The sequence below is a fragment of the Thamnophis sirtalis genome, unplaced genomic scaffold (assembly GCF_051295495.1).
Source record: "Thamnophis sirtalis isolate CommonGarterSnake01/CBP01778 unplaced genomic scaffold, rThaSir2_p1.2 scaffold_5, whole genome shotgun sequence".
NCBI lineage: Eukaryota > Metazoa > Chordata > Lepidosauria > Squamata > Natricidae > Thamnophis > Thamnophis sirtalis.
The window spans coordinates 113,506,061-113,521,982 of record NW_028261385.1 but is presented as its reverse complement, the minus strand read 5'-3'; the positions used below and the strand labels follow the sequence as shown (position 1 = coordinate 113,521,982).

General features: G+C 40.7%; 1 protein-coding gene across 1 annotated transcript in view; it reads left to right on the top strand.

Moving 5' to 3' along the window:
• The first annotated feature begins 2,686 nt into the window (after positions 1-2,686).
• Positions 2,687-15,922, top strand: part of COL6A3 (collagen type VI alpha 3 chain) — a 128,678-nt gene continuing 115,442 nt past the window's right edge. The window contains exon 1 of the mRNA XM_087716595.1: positions 2,687-3,034. The gene's annotated coding sequence lies outside the window, so the exon portion shown is untranslated. The remainder of the gene's footprint in view (positions 3,035-15,922) is intronic.

The window sequence follows — 15,922 nt, the reverse complement described above, 5'->3', positions numbered from 1 at the left end:
GAGGTTCAGAGGGAATTGGTCCTGGATGGCCAGCAGAGACGGCTGGAGAAGCGCCGGCAGCAATTAAGGAGACAAAGGAGATAATTGGACCCAGGTGGTTGTGATTAGGCTTCTCCAAAGAGAGTATATAAGGAGAGACTTTGGGAGGAGGCTGTTTGCAGGATTCAACTAATATACTAAAGCTGGAGAAGCTCTCGTGTGTATTTCTTATCTGTGGAAGTCTGGATTGCTGCCAAAGTCTTGTTGGTGTGTTAATTTACTGTGAATAAATTGTCTAGCAGTAATCTTGTGTCGGCGTGCCTCACTGTATGGAGGGTCAGAACACTAGCCTATCTGCCTTTACACCCCAGCTCTTAAACCCAGGGAGCCTCAGACAAAGAGTATCCTTTCCAATGAACTAAATATTGCAATTGACCTCTATGTAATCTAGAATCTAAAATTCTCTTAACCTCATAATGGGTCACTCCTTGCACCACTATGGGTGCTGGTTGGGTCTGTGGCCTCAATCTTGAACTAACTGCAGGCTTTAGAAAGCTACAGTAAAAGTCTGGATGCACTTTCCCTAATATGCGTGGTGAAGTTTAACTGTTACTGGGTTAATTACTTTCACTATCGGAAAAGGCCCTAAGAATTTAGGTCCCAGCTTCTTACTGCATAGTTTTAATTTAATGTATTTGGTTGATAGGTAAACTCGATCTCCCACAAGGAAGGGGAAGCTGGAGAGATCAGTGTTTGTCAGATTGTTTTTTGTATGCTTCGGCAACTTCAGCCAGTGCTTTCTTGGTGTCCTCCCAGCCCTTCTTAGCGACTCCATCCATTCAGCTAGAGCAGGGGTCTGCAACCTTAAACACTTAAAGAGTCATTTGGACCAATTTTCCAGAGAAAAGAAAACACTGGGAGCCACAAACCTGGGTGAGCGTGTTAAATTCGACATCACTCCCACCCAGTCACATTATCCCAGACAGACCTACCCAGGTTTCATGTCTCTCAGTGTTTTCTGTGGGAAATGGATCTCTCTCCCTCCCTCATACTTCTGTTTTTCTCTCTTTTTCCTCTCCCTCTCTCTTCTTCCTTTCCTTTCCTTTCCTTTCCTTTCTTCCTTCCTTCCTTCCTTCCCATTCCCTCTTTCTTTTTCTTTCTTTTGCATTGAATATGAAAGCAAATCAAAATAATGTTATTAATTGTGGGAAATTGCTTCTCTGTAATCTTTTCATAGTGAACTCTAAGTTGATAGAAGCTGGCAAGATTGTACTAACAGCAATTGAATATATATTTTGATTTCTTTTGAGTTTGACAATATAATACATTATCCAAATTTATAAATAATCTTATTTTCAGATGCATTTTTTGCCATTTCTGTTATTTCCTTAACAAACAAAATCAGACTTGTTTCCAATTTGTGCCTTCTGGTAAATTGCAGTTTTCTTGGCAAGAGATCTAGCTTGTCATTGCTTTCGTCATAGATCTTTCTTTCTTTCTTTCTTTCTTTCTTTCTTTCTTTCTTTCTTTCTTTCTTTCTTTCTTTCTTTCTTCCTTCCTTCCTTCCCTTCCTTCTGCCTTTCTCTTCCTTTCTTCCTTCTTTTCTCTTCCCCTTCTCTCTCTCTGATTTGTTTCCCTCTCTTTTCCCTCTCTCTCATTCTTTCCCTTCAGCTCTCTCTCTCTTTCTCTTTTTCTCCCCCTTTGTCACTCTCATCTCTTTTACGCATGCGTGAGCAAGCAAAATACCCTCTTGAGCCGGGATCATGGTGGCGGGGATGGCAACTCCTCCTCCCGCTGCTGCCAGTCCTCAGCGCCAGACTCAGCTCAGTGCCAGCCGCGGTCCCCTTCATGTTGGTTCAGGAAGGAGGGGAGGGATGTCACACCCGATTCCATCAAGGGCCAAATCATGACTTATTGGGCCATATTGCAATGTATCAGGATGTTTTTTGCTTTTGCGGAGCTGGGGTGGGTGTGATCTGCATGGGCCGTATGTAGCGTGTGGGCTGTCAGTTTGATAGGCCTGGACTATACAGTCACTTGTCTGAAATGGTATAGGTTCTCCTGCTTGAGCAGGGGCTGGACTATAAGACCTCCAGGGTCTATTCTATTCTGTTCTGTTCTGTTCTGTTCTGTTCTGTTCTGTTCTGTTCTGTTCTATTCTATTCTATTCTATTCTATTCTTATTTTTGTTTTAACTTAGAGTAAGAGGTTACTTTACTATATATTTAAACCTGTGCTGAAGAAAGTCAGAAGATTGTTGCTTTTTTGGTCACTTTTTAACTTTTTCCATTTTTTTATCCTCTCTCCCCCATTTTACTCCTTTTTATTATTTTGTATTTTATATATTTTTTGAAATTCATACATTTTTCAAACAGGAGACAAGGTAGAGGTTCACTTCCAATGTTATAAATATAACATTCAGATAGGATTTGGACAGTTATTTGAGTGTCATAAACATAAGAGAGACTCCAGAATTTACAGTTAAGTAAATAGACCAGAACTAACATTTCAAAAGTGGTATGTGTAAAAATTAATTGCATTTCTCATTTTTTGCTCCCCCCAAACAACCGATGCATAATCTGGTGGCAACATGTAAAACAGAAAATGTTAGTTCTCCTTTCCTCAAAGGTGACTGGGAGGAGGTACTTCATGCAGAAAGCGCATGTTAAAACTAGAACAGAGGCAATGCTAAACTGTGACATCATCTTGCATACAGGGGCCAGCAGAAACAACTATTTGCTCTTTGAGCAAATCTGCTTTTCATTTACAGTTTGGTCAGTGAGTGAGGAGGCCTTGATTGTAATATTAGAGACAATCCCGTTTTGAGCCTCTTCCACCAAAAGGCAGTTCAGTTCTTCACTGCGCTTACCCAGTTGGAGGGATTTGCCTTTAAAAAAAAAAGAACACTATTCAGAATCCCAACTTCCTCTCCTTCACTGTGGAGAAAAGCATAGACGGAACCAGGGACGTTTAGCAAAATGAGAAGCTGAGTTTAATGTGCAAATAATTCCTTCAAAAAAAGTCCCGGAATTCTTAATTCTACATTTACTCAGGGGTAAGTACTTTGTTTTTCTTTTATTGTAGAAAGGATTTTTATATAAGAATCTCTGTCAATTTGAATTGAATTCTATGGATATTATCTAGATGAAACACACTGAAGTAGTAGGGGCAACTGGGAGAGAAAGCCTGGGGGAGTGGGGAAGGAACAGTTTCATCTGTTGAGTTGACAGGAGGCAGCGAACCTCAACCCAATCTCAGTGGGCACTCAAGATGGGTTGGGAGTTAATTGTTTTTGGGAGGGGGGAGGTGCTCATTGAAGACTATGATTTGAAGGGAGGGAGGCAGAGAAAATCCTTACATCTGCATTGAAATGTATGTCTTTTCTCCTGTTTATGAATGTATTGGTTTGGATCTTCTCTTTTACAATTTTATTCTCTGTTTTAAGGGGTCAATTCTGTTTGTAGTAAAGTTACACCTAGGATTTCTAATACCATACTTTCAAAAAAAAAGCCATAATGTTTCTTCATTTTGCTAGTTGCTCTGCTTTGAAAAGTTATGTTTGAATGATGGGGAGTGGGCAGAAAGCAGGGGTGTGAGCTGATGAGGAATGGTAGGATTGACTCCAGAGATACAGCAAACAAAGCTAGGGATGGTTGAGTTAAAGTGCTATTTCGCATTCTCCTTGTACTTTTTCTAAATGACTGGGACTAAAAGGAGTGAAGGGAGATGATTCTCAGAAGGGACAGTGCCAGATTCAGTACTGAAAAGATTATGTAAACAAGCGTGTAGCTTGACACCTCAGAAAGCTTACTCCCCCAATGTTTTGAGGGGGAAGAAAATACAGGGGGTATGCAGATGGAATAAAGATAGTAAAAACTAAGGTGAAACAATGTCTTGCCTTTCTTGGAAAGATTGCTCAATTTCAATCAGGGAGAGTTAGGGAATGTAAAGTTAAACATGTATCCATGCATTACTTTGATCTCTGTGGAGTGTTTTCTGAGTTTTGGGCTGCCACCTGGGCAGATGAAACCATGCCTAATTATTTTTCTGCACAGCTTTTTTTTAACTCTTCTGTCCCATCTCCATATGCTCCCAGTTGAACCACAAATGCATGTTTATATCAAAGGGTAGATACTTATAAACATAGCCAGGGTCCATCTTAAACAATAAGTCTCATGAAGGGCTGCTGAGAAAAGGTTTCCTATGAAGTCTTTCATGTCATAGAGCAATATACCTCTCTTGTTCCAAAATGAAGCGACCGGGCAGTTCTGTAGGGGTTAATAAGTAAAGTTCTTCAAGATGAGCAGGAGGAAGAAACTGATGTAGTCTGCAAGATCAACTGTATGGATTCTTGTTTCTCTTGTGAAGTAATTCTACTTGGAAAGTTTAATTAAGCAAATTGGTATCTCTGGAAATAGTTACAATCATACTGAAAGGAATCTGAAATGTGGTTTTCAAGGGCACTCTTCTAGATCAATTTCAAGAATGTTTATTGTTTCAACTAAAGCTGCAGGGTGTTTTACATTTTATTATTTATAAATGATTTAAAACTTTCAGGAAATTCAACTAAATTTACATTCTACAAAGCAGACATTTTTGAAAAGGAGGTGTTAGTAATTAAGTGGCAAATCTTGAACTTGGAGTGGGTGGGGAAGTAACAAAAATATGTTCATATAGCCACTTTAAAAAAAAAAGGTTGATGAGTTAAATCTGGAATTTTCATTCTTCAATGTACAAATATAAGTAACATTTAATGTGCAAATATAAATAACATTTAATTATTTGATAAACTCATTTATGTTTTTGTATGGGCCTAGATAGGCTTTTCTTTTTCTGCCAGCTTCAGCCCATTCTACAGGATGGAGATAATACTGTCTGACCTAAATTGGTTTGTATGGATGGCTATGTATTTAAAGCAAAATATGTAATGCTATGAACTTCATAGGAGAGAGAAATTGACCCAGAAGATATTAAGCAGAAAAGGGCTGTGCTAGCAAACTATTTCTTGGTTGCAAACTAAATGGTAGAGTGTCCAGTAAATAGAACCTTCCACAGTGGATAATAACAGAATAGGGCTGTCATTCTTGATATGACAGTTTGTGCTTGCTATCTTCCTATTTTACTTTGTCTGTGAAATGTTGGAATATCGTACGAGAAAATTCAATGCTCTCTGACATTTGTGATATGACCTGATCACCTTGTACCTATACATGTACATGTCCTATTCCCTAAAGCCTGGTTCTAACCTAAGTATGAAAAACAATTTCTGTCGGTATTTGGTAGAACTGTGCAGCACTTTGGAATTAATTTAGAAAAGGCCTTCAAAGTGTAGAGAACCCTGAACAGACCATCCATTTGCAGTTATTCAAAGGAGCAGTGATTTTTCTGTGGCTGGGCTGCTGCTTTCTGCAGCTGCCACGCAATCGAAAGAAAAGACCCAGTTACTTTCAAGAGTTAAAAACAGATGCTGGTTTTGCATTCCTTTGGCTTCCAAAAGGCCTTTTGGAACTGAATCCTAGACATAGTAAAGCGTTCAGTAAAACATGCTAAATTGGAACTGAAACTTTAATTGGTTGATGTAGTTAATTATTTTATGTCCCTACACAACATTGCTTAATTGTTTTTATGTCCCTACATTACTTTCTGCTGATTTCTACTTTGTAAAGAAGTCAAATTTATGGTATAGAATTGTGGTGGTGTTGGGGGAGAACTTTGGTGAATGTGCTTCTTTTCTGTTAAACTTTATAGGTGATGTATAATGAAACAAACAATGGGCCATTTAAGAAGTAAAAAACATGTTTTGCTTATAGGATCTAATGCACAAACTTCTTCTTTGCTTCTGCTATGATTCATAATACAGCATAGTTCAAAGCCAGTGTTTTAATAATCTTGCATTAAGGATGGGGAACTGCTCTTGAGGGCCTAATGCAGGGGTGTCAATCTCAAGGCTGCAGGCCACATTTGGCCCATGGAGTGCTCTTAGATCTAGCCCGTGGGACGACCCTGGAAACAGCAAAGGACTGGCTTGCAATGCCTCTACCATCGAAAATGGAGTTCGGGAGGTTGCACATAGCATTTGTTCTGTTTCCACTGACAGAGGGTTGCAGGAGGTTTTGCAGCCGAAAATGGAGCTCAGGAGCCTGTTTTCATTGGCAGAGTGCTCTGGCACCTCAGACACCCCTGACATGAGTGATGTCAAGCACACCCCCTCCACCTGAGGTCAAACACAACACTGATGTGGCCCTCAGTGAAATCGAGTTTGACACCCATGACCTAATGCATTCTTACAGATAGGCCCATCTGGCTAATAAGACCTAGAACAAAATCCTTTGGCTTCCTCCCAAATTGTTCTCTCTGTGTCCTGTTTTCTGCTACTCTGTGTCATACTACTATGGAGGATTTTTACTGCTGTTTAAAAGGAATCTGACTGGCAGGATCAATTCTGACTTATCTATCACACTATCTATCACAAAGTATGGGCAAGGGAAGGAGAAACCAATTCTGCAGATGTTCTAGCAACTACTGCCAGAATTAACAGAACAGAATAACAGAGTTGGAAGGAACTTGGAGGTCTTCTAATCCAACCTGCTCAAGCAGGAGACCCTCTACACATGATGGCGAACCTATGGCACGCGTGCCAGAAGTGACACGCAGAAACTTCTCTGTGGGCATGCGTGCCATCATCAGCTGCTCTTCTGGTTTCTGGTGTGTGCTTGTGCACTGACCAGCTGGTCTTTGTGGGTGACAGAGCATTGGAAACCCAAAGACCAGCATGCACACTGGAAACCCGAAGAGCATGTGGCCGGTACACACACCTGGTCTTCTGGTTTCCAGTGCTCCGGTGCACACATGCACATGCATGCACCCACGCATTCCAGTTTGGGCACTCAGTGCTGAAAAGGTTCACCATCATTGCCCTATACCATTCCAGACAATTGACTATCCAGTCTCTTCTTAGAAGCCTCCAGAGATAGAGCACTTTCAATTTTTCAAAATATCAAATTTTTAAAATTTCAAATTTTTAAAGAGAGAAAGTTGGAGTGTGGGAGTAATAGTGTTTTTATGACAGTAAACAGAAACAGAGGAAAGGTGAAGCTTTCCAAGAGGAGAGATGGAAAGAATGCTATCTATTGTGAGGGTAACATTATCCTTTCTGAAGCCAGGCCCTGATATAATTGTGGAATTATATCAGAAAGGAAAATGGGAAGCAGAACCCTTCAACTAGAGTCTGTGCCTCCCTATTGATTGTGGTGTCAATTGCATGTATGTATGTATGTATGTATGTATGTATGTATGTATGTATGTATGTATGTATGTATATTCCATTTCTATAGTCATTCATCTAAATGCAATTGACTCAGGGGTGGGTTCCAGCAGGCACTACTGTCGGTTCACTTGTGGGTGCACTGCATGTGTGCGCTTCATGCACGTATGCACAGTACAATAAAAATTGTTCTGCGCAAAAGCAAAAAACAAGAGAAATGATACGGGGGCATGGCGGGCCTGGGTTGCTGCTAGTTCCAGAGACCCAGGCTGCCAAACCACTAATGGTTCAGCAGAATTGGTCCGAACTGGTTGGAACTCACCACTGCGTTGACTCTGGATGGCAAACAATAACACAATTAAAACCATAAAAATCACAAAAAGGCAACAGAGAATTATCATAATTTCATAAACATTCACAGTTCGACTACTAGGTAATATGGCCCCTAACACTTTCAGAGTTCCAGGCTCATACATATAGCTAAGTTTTTAGAGCAGGGGTCTCCAAACTTGGCAACTTAAAGACTTGTAGACTTCAACTCCCAGAATTCCTCAGCTAGCCATACTGGCCGGGAAATTCTGGGAGTTGAAATCCACAAGTTTTAATGTTGCCAAGTTTGGAGACTCTTGCTTTAGAGCATTATGAAAGGGTAATGGGGTTTGGGTCATCTTCAAAGGAAAAATGTTCTAGAGGGAAGAATTTACTGCTGAGGAGACATGTCATTTGAGCTAATATTCCTTGGTTGACAGGGCCCTCAGCATCCACAATCTATTCAACTGAATTGGATGGGGATGAACTATTGGAAGATGGCTCATTAGATAACCTGGTCTCAAGTTCCATCTTTGTGAGTAACATAGCTGTATTACTAATCTGAATATCACGGGAGGGGCTGTTGGAAAGGAGAGGAGCCATTCCTAAGGATTCTCTACATCAGTCCCTGCAGTTGGCATTCTTTTGATTTTTGGACCCTTATCAACCTTTTTCTTGAGAGACCGTCTGCTGCCAATTACCTCCCACAGACCCATTAGATCTCACAGGGTTGGCCTCCTCCGGGTTCCATCTATTAGCCAATGCCATCTGGCTACTACCCGGGGGAGGGCCTTTTCTGTGGCAGCTCCGGCCCTCTGGAATGAACTCCCCGCAGGGATTCGGACCCTCACCTCTCTCCAGGCCTTCCCAAAAGCTGTCAAAACCTGGCTTTGCCGGCAGGCCTGGGGGTAATGAGTTCCCTCCCCTCCCGACTTGTATGGTTGTGTGACTCTTGCTTATTTTAATTATCTGTAGTTCATTTTATGTTCCCCTTTTTCCCCTTTTGAATTGTTCGCCGCCCTGAGTCCTCCCGGAGAAGGGCGGCATACAAATAATAATATTCTATTCTATTCTATTTCTGATTTCACTGGAAAGGCAATTCAGCCTGGAGAAGGTAACTTACGAAATAATCAGGCTCTGAGTTTTAAAGATAGCAAGTACCATTCTGAATTGCACCTAGAAGCTAACTGGAAACCAGTATGTTACATGGGCAACCAACATCACTGCTAATGAGTGACCATGGCTGCAACTGACATACAAGTTAAAATTAAGCAAAGGCTGGTCTCCACATGCTGTTCAAAAACAATCTAGGATGACCTTTGACTATAAGCAAGCTGTTTCTGGAGAAATACCAAATATTATTTTCATTTAAGAACATTGAAAGCTGTTTCTTGAGATTAAAATTAGATCCAGGTGGATGCAGGAATTCTGCTTCTCTCATGCCAATGGATAGGTTTCCTTTGCATAACTAGAAAAAGAGGTAAAACATCAAATCCATGTATAATTTTAGTGAATCAACTGTGTGTTCTAGAAAGAATAATAAAATACAAACTTAAGAGTGAAGAAGAATCTGTGAATAGTTTGGAAAGCTTTTCCTTAGGTAGATGTCTTTGAAAAACCAGGTCAAATGCGTCGAGGTTTTCTCTTGTACTCTCTTCCTGATCAGTTGCCTGGGTGAGAAATGTTTTCCTTGCCAAACATCATTTCCTGGCCCTATGTCCAATTGCTCCTGACCAAAATTGGAATGGCTCATATCATTCCAGTGGTTTCAGTGGGAGTTTTCAGTTAGGACAGAGTTTCTGCCATCTATGTGCAGTTTTTCCCCTCATGATGATTCATAGACTCCTCACAAGCATTCTTGGCTTGAGAAAGAAGAAGAAAGAGTCCTACAATTTCCTTGCACTTAACTCCCAGGAATGGTTCCCATGAAGATACCCTCATTCTCAGTTGAATCTCAACTCCCCAATCCTCCATACTGCCCCAAAGGAAAAAAAAATACCTCCCAAAATCTGTGCCTGAGCCTTCTGCTATCCTTGATCAGATCCTGTCTGGAACAACTTATGGAGTTTTGCATGGTTGCCACATTTAATCTGATGCCTTTATCTCTTGTCCTGAAGCTATTAAGAATCCTCTTCTTTGACTGAGCAATGTCTTTTTTCTATTTTTAGCAAGTATTTTAGATTCTTATTGGAATCCACTTTCTGGAATAAACTATTTTGATTAAGTCCCCCCCCTTTTGATAAACTGTGTATCTGTTTAAATATGATGATGAGTATTCTTTATTCATATTTAACCTAGAATAATGAAAGTCAGCAGTTTCAAGGCTGTAATATTTTTGCCTTAGTTTACAGGGATAGAATTAATGATTGTCATTCTCATCCTTTAATTCCTCTATATGTTCTGGCAGAATTGGAGAAAGGGCGGGAAAGGAAATATCATGTCACATGCTGTTTCAAAAAAGCCATAAGTCTCCAGCAACTGTCGCGTTCTGTAAAATATAGCAATGTGATCCATTTCCCCACCCCCAAGTTATGTATTTATAATATTCATTTGGTTTTATTCCCAGAATTCTTTTCCATACTCCTATTCTTTGGTGGCGGTATTTTTATTATTAATACTACTATCCACTGATTCAGTGAAAGTTATAACATACTTACCTGTGTGGGTAGTCCAAAAATAAGATATAAGAGTTCATAATCCAACAAATTAGGGAGGGGATATCAAATCTAGTCGACATATCTCTGCACAGTTCTTTTCTCACAAGAACCAGCTAGGGCAGTCCTGTGCTCTGCATTATCTCCATCTCAGTTTAGGCATAAAGGAGCAAGAAAAAGGTCATGTAGGATAAGTGGACATAGACATAAGGATCAGCTTTATTAAACTTCCAATTTCTTGGGGTTTTGAAGTGCAGGCCTATGCCTGAGCATGATAAATTTAATTCTGGGTTTAATAATTAAAAAAACATGTTTATTAATTAAAACAAATAAGAGAATAATTCATTAAATGTAGCAAAAAATTAGGAAGTCAAGCTAGCTTGAAAAGGTCCTTATATTTACTCCTCATGGAGAAAAGATACATAATTTTGCTCACCCTTGTCTTTGGACTATTGTGCTGATTGCCACCATCCTATAAGTAGGAGCTGAGTCTAGGACAATAATTAATATTTTCTTTCTTTACTTTACTTTCAGTCAATTAAAACAGTTAATATAGTGAATTTCCAGTCATATATGTAATATTTTCTTTTCTTGCAACATTATAATTTAACAATATTTTTTGGCTCTTTGGAGGCCTCAGTGAAACCTTCTTGAGCTCCCTTTAGCATTATGGCTTTATGTGTTCTTCTCATCATGTCCCCTTCTGATAAATGAAATTCATCAGATTGACCAAGACCAATTCTGTCCTAAAATCAGATTGGAGCATTTTGCTAATTCATCACTGAATTACGGTAACCTTCTCAGCCCAGAAATTACCACCACTGAGATCTGAAGAGTAGCAAGCAGAGGTGGTAGTGTGAACCAGTAGGGGAAATTTGACCTGGTTTGCTAAATCAGTAATGACCACTGGCTGGCCCTGCCCACTCCTACCTGGGTGCCCACTTGCTGCTCACTTGCCACGCCCAGTCACCCCGCTCACTCGATGGCCACCTTTTGCAGGAAGTCTCTGGCCTGGTCCAGCTGCAAGCGGCACTGGCAGGCAGTGGGGTGCATGTGCATGGCGGCCCCGAAGAACAGGACAGCGGCGATGGTCCCATGACAAGTCCCATGACCATCGCCGCTGTCGTTGCCCTGTTTACGCTGGCTGTGTATGCGTGCCCCATTGCCTACCAGTGCTGCTCGCACTTGGCTGTTAGACCTGGTCAGGAGAATGGCCTGCTGCGCTGGAGGGAGGGCGTCACAGCGGAACTGCTCATAAGGCCATATGTCAGCCACAGTCTTTTAAGATATTTTGACATGGGGGGAGGGAGACCATAAAGGGACAGGCAGCCACAGGACCTGCCTTCTGAGCAGCCCCACTGCAGAGGGAGGCAGAAAAGTTTGGCTTCGCTCTGCTGCAGCATTTAACGTGGCTGCTTTTCTCCTCCTTCTTGGGCTCATACACACAGATCAAACATGAGAAGGTGGCGAGAAGCAGCCAGGTTGAGTGCTAGAAGACTTGGCTGAACTTTTCTGTGGGTTCTGTGGGCATGATTTAGGTGGGTGTGGCTTGGTGGGGTGATGCCGCCCCACCTTGGCATGAATGACATTGAGTTCACCAAGCCCGCTCGGTTCACATAATCCTCCCATCAAGCCACGCCTACCAAGCCACACCCACCAAGCCATGGCCACAGAACTGGCAGGGAAAAAAATTGAATACCACCACTGGTAGCAAGAGATACTCCTTTATACAATATATCATTCACCAACCCTTGGACTCACTTCATCAGTCCCCTTTAGCTAATTTGTATTAACCATAATGGAGAAGAGTCATCATCCTGGGGTAACAGGAATTGCCATTAGAGCCTTACCCATGTTCTCAGCCACAAAATCTGAGGTGTGTCCCACAAAAATGATAAAACAAGATGGAGGATTAATCTCCTAATCTATATCTGTAATAATTCCAGTGAGTACCCACAACATTCAGAAATTTTTCATATTCCATACAACTCCAATATAACCTATCTCAATGGGCTCCAGAGGGGTGGTGATAGTATAGATTGCAAAAAATCAAACCTCACTGGAAAATAATCATATCTACCCAACTCCTGAACTATGAATTGGCCCAGTATTTGAGATAACACATGGTTATTATAAAGATCATGAAATCTTAAGATGGCTCATGATTACTGAAATCATAGTTTCCATGGGATTTACCAAGAGACAATCTTTTGGTCAGGGAGGCTGTTAAATAACAGGTTTCAGTTGTCCCAACTTGGTCAATTAGAAAGCAAGACACTTAGGCACATGGTTAGCCAAAATCATACTTTACTAAAGCCAAGTGGTTACAGAAGAAGCAAAGCTGGATCTGAGGGTTTCCTGCCCAAAGTATATAGTTGACCTTTCCATGTCACCTTCCACCTTCTAGCTATCACATGTCCAATTAGGTGCTAACAAATTGTTTTGGGGAAAAAAGTCCCTGTCTGTACAGTTGGTATTCCTTTCTTGTCCTTGAAGTAGCCAGAGTTTCTCATGGGATGGTCCAAGGCTTGGTTTCGTTTCCTCATGGTACCATGGCAATCCTCTCTCTTATTACATGCAATTTCCTCCCCTCCCCATTTCAATAGCAGGCTAACAGCAGCCAGCAAGATGCAGTGTAGCAAAATGGCAGCCCTGACAGCAGGATGATAGCAGAACCTATCATCAATATTTCCAGTTTGCTGCTGTGGTTTAAGTAAAGATACAGATCTGCAGATTTCAAACATTTTTTCAGTAATGGACCAACACAAAAAAATAAACATTAAATAAAGCAGAACTGAACAGAACCAAATGGAACAGGTCATAGTAATATATTACAATTGAGGGTGAAATCATCGGTGGGTAACAAAGTTCTGCCTAATTTTCCAGACAGCGTAACAAGACTTAGCTATGTTCAGAGAAACTGAATCATACTGATCCAACAATAGTAGTTGTACATATAACAGATCAGAGTTTCTGGATATTTAATCTGGCAGCAGATTTAATCATCTGTTATGAGTCTGTGAATCCCCTATAGAAGGGACAATAAAATAGGATATGAGCTGTAGTTTCATATGGGCACAGACTTAGCTCTTATGGAACTTTTTTTTATATTGCACCCCCCCCCCCAAACTGCTGTGGGCAGAGTATTACAACAGAAGTTACATGATATAAATATCTCACTGGTTCGGGAGGGGGTTGTCCCAAAAATGTTCTTGGGTAAAGCAGACAGGTCCTGTTTAACTTCTGATCTTTAATACGTTGTATAAATGCACTAAGAGCATGCTCATAGCCCATCATTTAGAACTCCTTCTTGGAGAGGCCAAGATGTTGGAGATTTACAAATACAAATATTTGTAATCCATTTTGATTTGTAGTTACCCTCCATAAAGGAAGGGCTCAGATCTGTGGGGAAGAACAGTAGTTTCAGCCAATGTGTGATAATGCAGCTCCATGCTCCAGTTTTGACCTTGAACAACCCTGCCTCCTCCTTAGACCTTCATTAGTAACACAGGGGCTACCTGCAATGTGATCTTTAGAAAATTAGGCTGAACCTTTTTGAGAGAGGAAAAAGAGGAACAGAGCCCTAGGTGGGCACCAAAAAATATTTGTGCGCAAGCCTTTGTTGAAAATAGCTTTGGTGCTACTGGTACCAGTATATATTGTACTTTTCTAGATAAATAGAAAGATTGGATTGCAGCCACTATTTTTGAGCATTTGATGCGCACCATGTTTTGTGGTACTATGAAAATTGATGGCCAAATATTTGAAGATTTTAACTTGTTCGATATTCTGGCCATTTATCCTCCATGCACGTTGATTTTATTATGATTGATTTTGAAAGCTTCCTATAAGCCAGGGGGCCTCAAACCTTTTAAACAGGGGAACAATTCACGGTGCCTCAGACTATTTGGGGCTGAACTGACTGGGTGGGCATGGCCAGGTGGTCTAAGGTGACCAGATTTTAACATTGGTAAAGAAGGACACCATTGACCGGGGTGGGGGGATGGGGTGGGTTTCTTGATTAATTTTTTTAAAAAAATCGGGACTTTTTAAAAACGCTGCGGGACACGGGACAAATTGTTCAAAAGCGGGATTGTTCCACCAAAAGTGGGATGTCTGGTCACCTTAAGGTGGTCATGTGACTGGGTGGGCGTGGATAGATCATGTGACTAGGTGAGCATGGTCAATTTAACAGTCCATTGAACAGTGCACAAAAATTAAAGTTTTATTTGTTTTGCTCTTGGAGGTGTTTTATTTGCTTTTGTTTGCATGTTGCTCTTTTGGTTGCCTTTTCTTTTTACTAGATCATTTTTTCAGTTGTTTTCACTTCAGGAAACTCAGTTTTATAGCAATTCTTCTCAATCCCAAGGAGTTTGAGAAATCTCTCTCTGTCTCTCTCTCTCCCTCTCTGTGTCTCTCTTTGTCTTTCTCTCTCTCTTTATCTAACTTCTACAGGTGGGAAAGGTGAAAAATGGGTCATTTTCCTGAGTATTTTGGCCTCCTGGGGCATCTGTGCGCCCCGTTTTTCACAGACACCCCACCTCCAGAAGCATTCTGCAGGCCAAAAACAAGCAAAAACAACTTGTTTTTTGGCCACAAATTGGCTGTTTTTGTCATTTTTTGGTCTCCTGGAGCATCTGTGTGCCCCATTTTTCACCTCTTCCAATATACTTGTTTGCTAATTTTGGTGGGTGATATTCTAATTAAGTTAAGTTTTCTTTATTGTCATTGCACCTCGTACAACAAAATTAAATGCTATCTTCAGTGTACATCATACTTAAGAAAACTATAAAACAATAAACAAAAACACACATCCTTCACATTCTATACAATTGAATTGAAAACCCCTGATGGTGCATTAATATTATACTATACAGTAGAATTCAATATAGTTACTGCTCTGCGATAGAAGCTGTTTTTCAGCTATTTGTACTTGTTTTTATTGTCCTTTACTGTCTGCCAGATGGTTCAAAACGGGGTTCCCAGGATGAGATGGATCTTTAAGAATGTCTTGAACTTTCTTAAGGCAGTGGAAGCTATAAAGCTCTTCTGAGTAGGGGAGAGGACAACCAATGATCCTCTGGAGTGCTGTCCTATCTGCCACTGTGCAATTAGCAAACCATACACAGGTGCTGTAAGTTAAGATACTCTCTATAGTACAGCTGTAGAAGGTCACAAGCAATTTTTCATTCAGTTGTTGTTTCCTGAGAAATTTCAGGTATCTCTGCTGGGCTCTTTTGACCAGTGCTGCAATGTGAGCACCCCAGGTCAGGTCCTCTTTTATGATTACACCCAAAAACTTAAAACTGGCCACTTAGTGTCCATTGATAACCAAGGGCTGGATGCCTGATCTATTCATTCTGTAGTCCACTATAAGCTCATTGGTCTTATTGGTGCTAAGGACCAAATTATTGTCTTCATTTTGGCAGGAACTGAATTTATGTATTAATTAACAGAGGAGAGGTGAGTTGGTGAGAGGTGAGTTCTCCTTTGTGAGTTGGAATTCATTAATGTAGTAACCCTGCATACTGCAATGGACTTTGAATCTGCAGTTCTTATAGAGGCTATGCATGAGCAAAAATAACCATGCATCAATGGAGGTATGCAGAAGCTTTGTCCAGAGCTTTGCTCTGGGAACTGGGTCAAATGTAGATGTAAAATCAATAAATGCAGTGTACAATGTAGAGCTTATTTTAGAATATGTATATTTTTCACC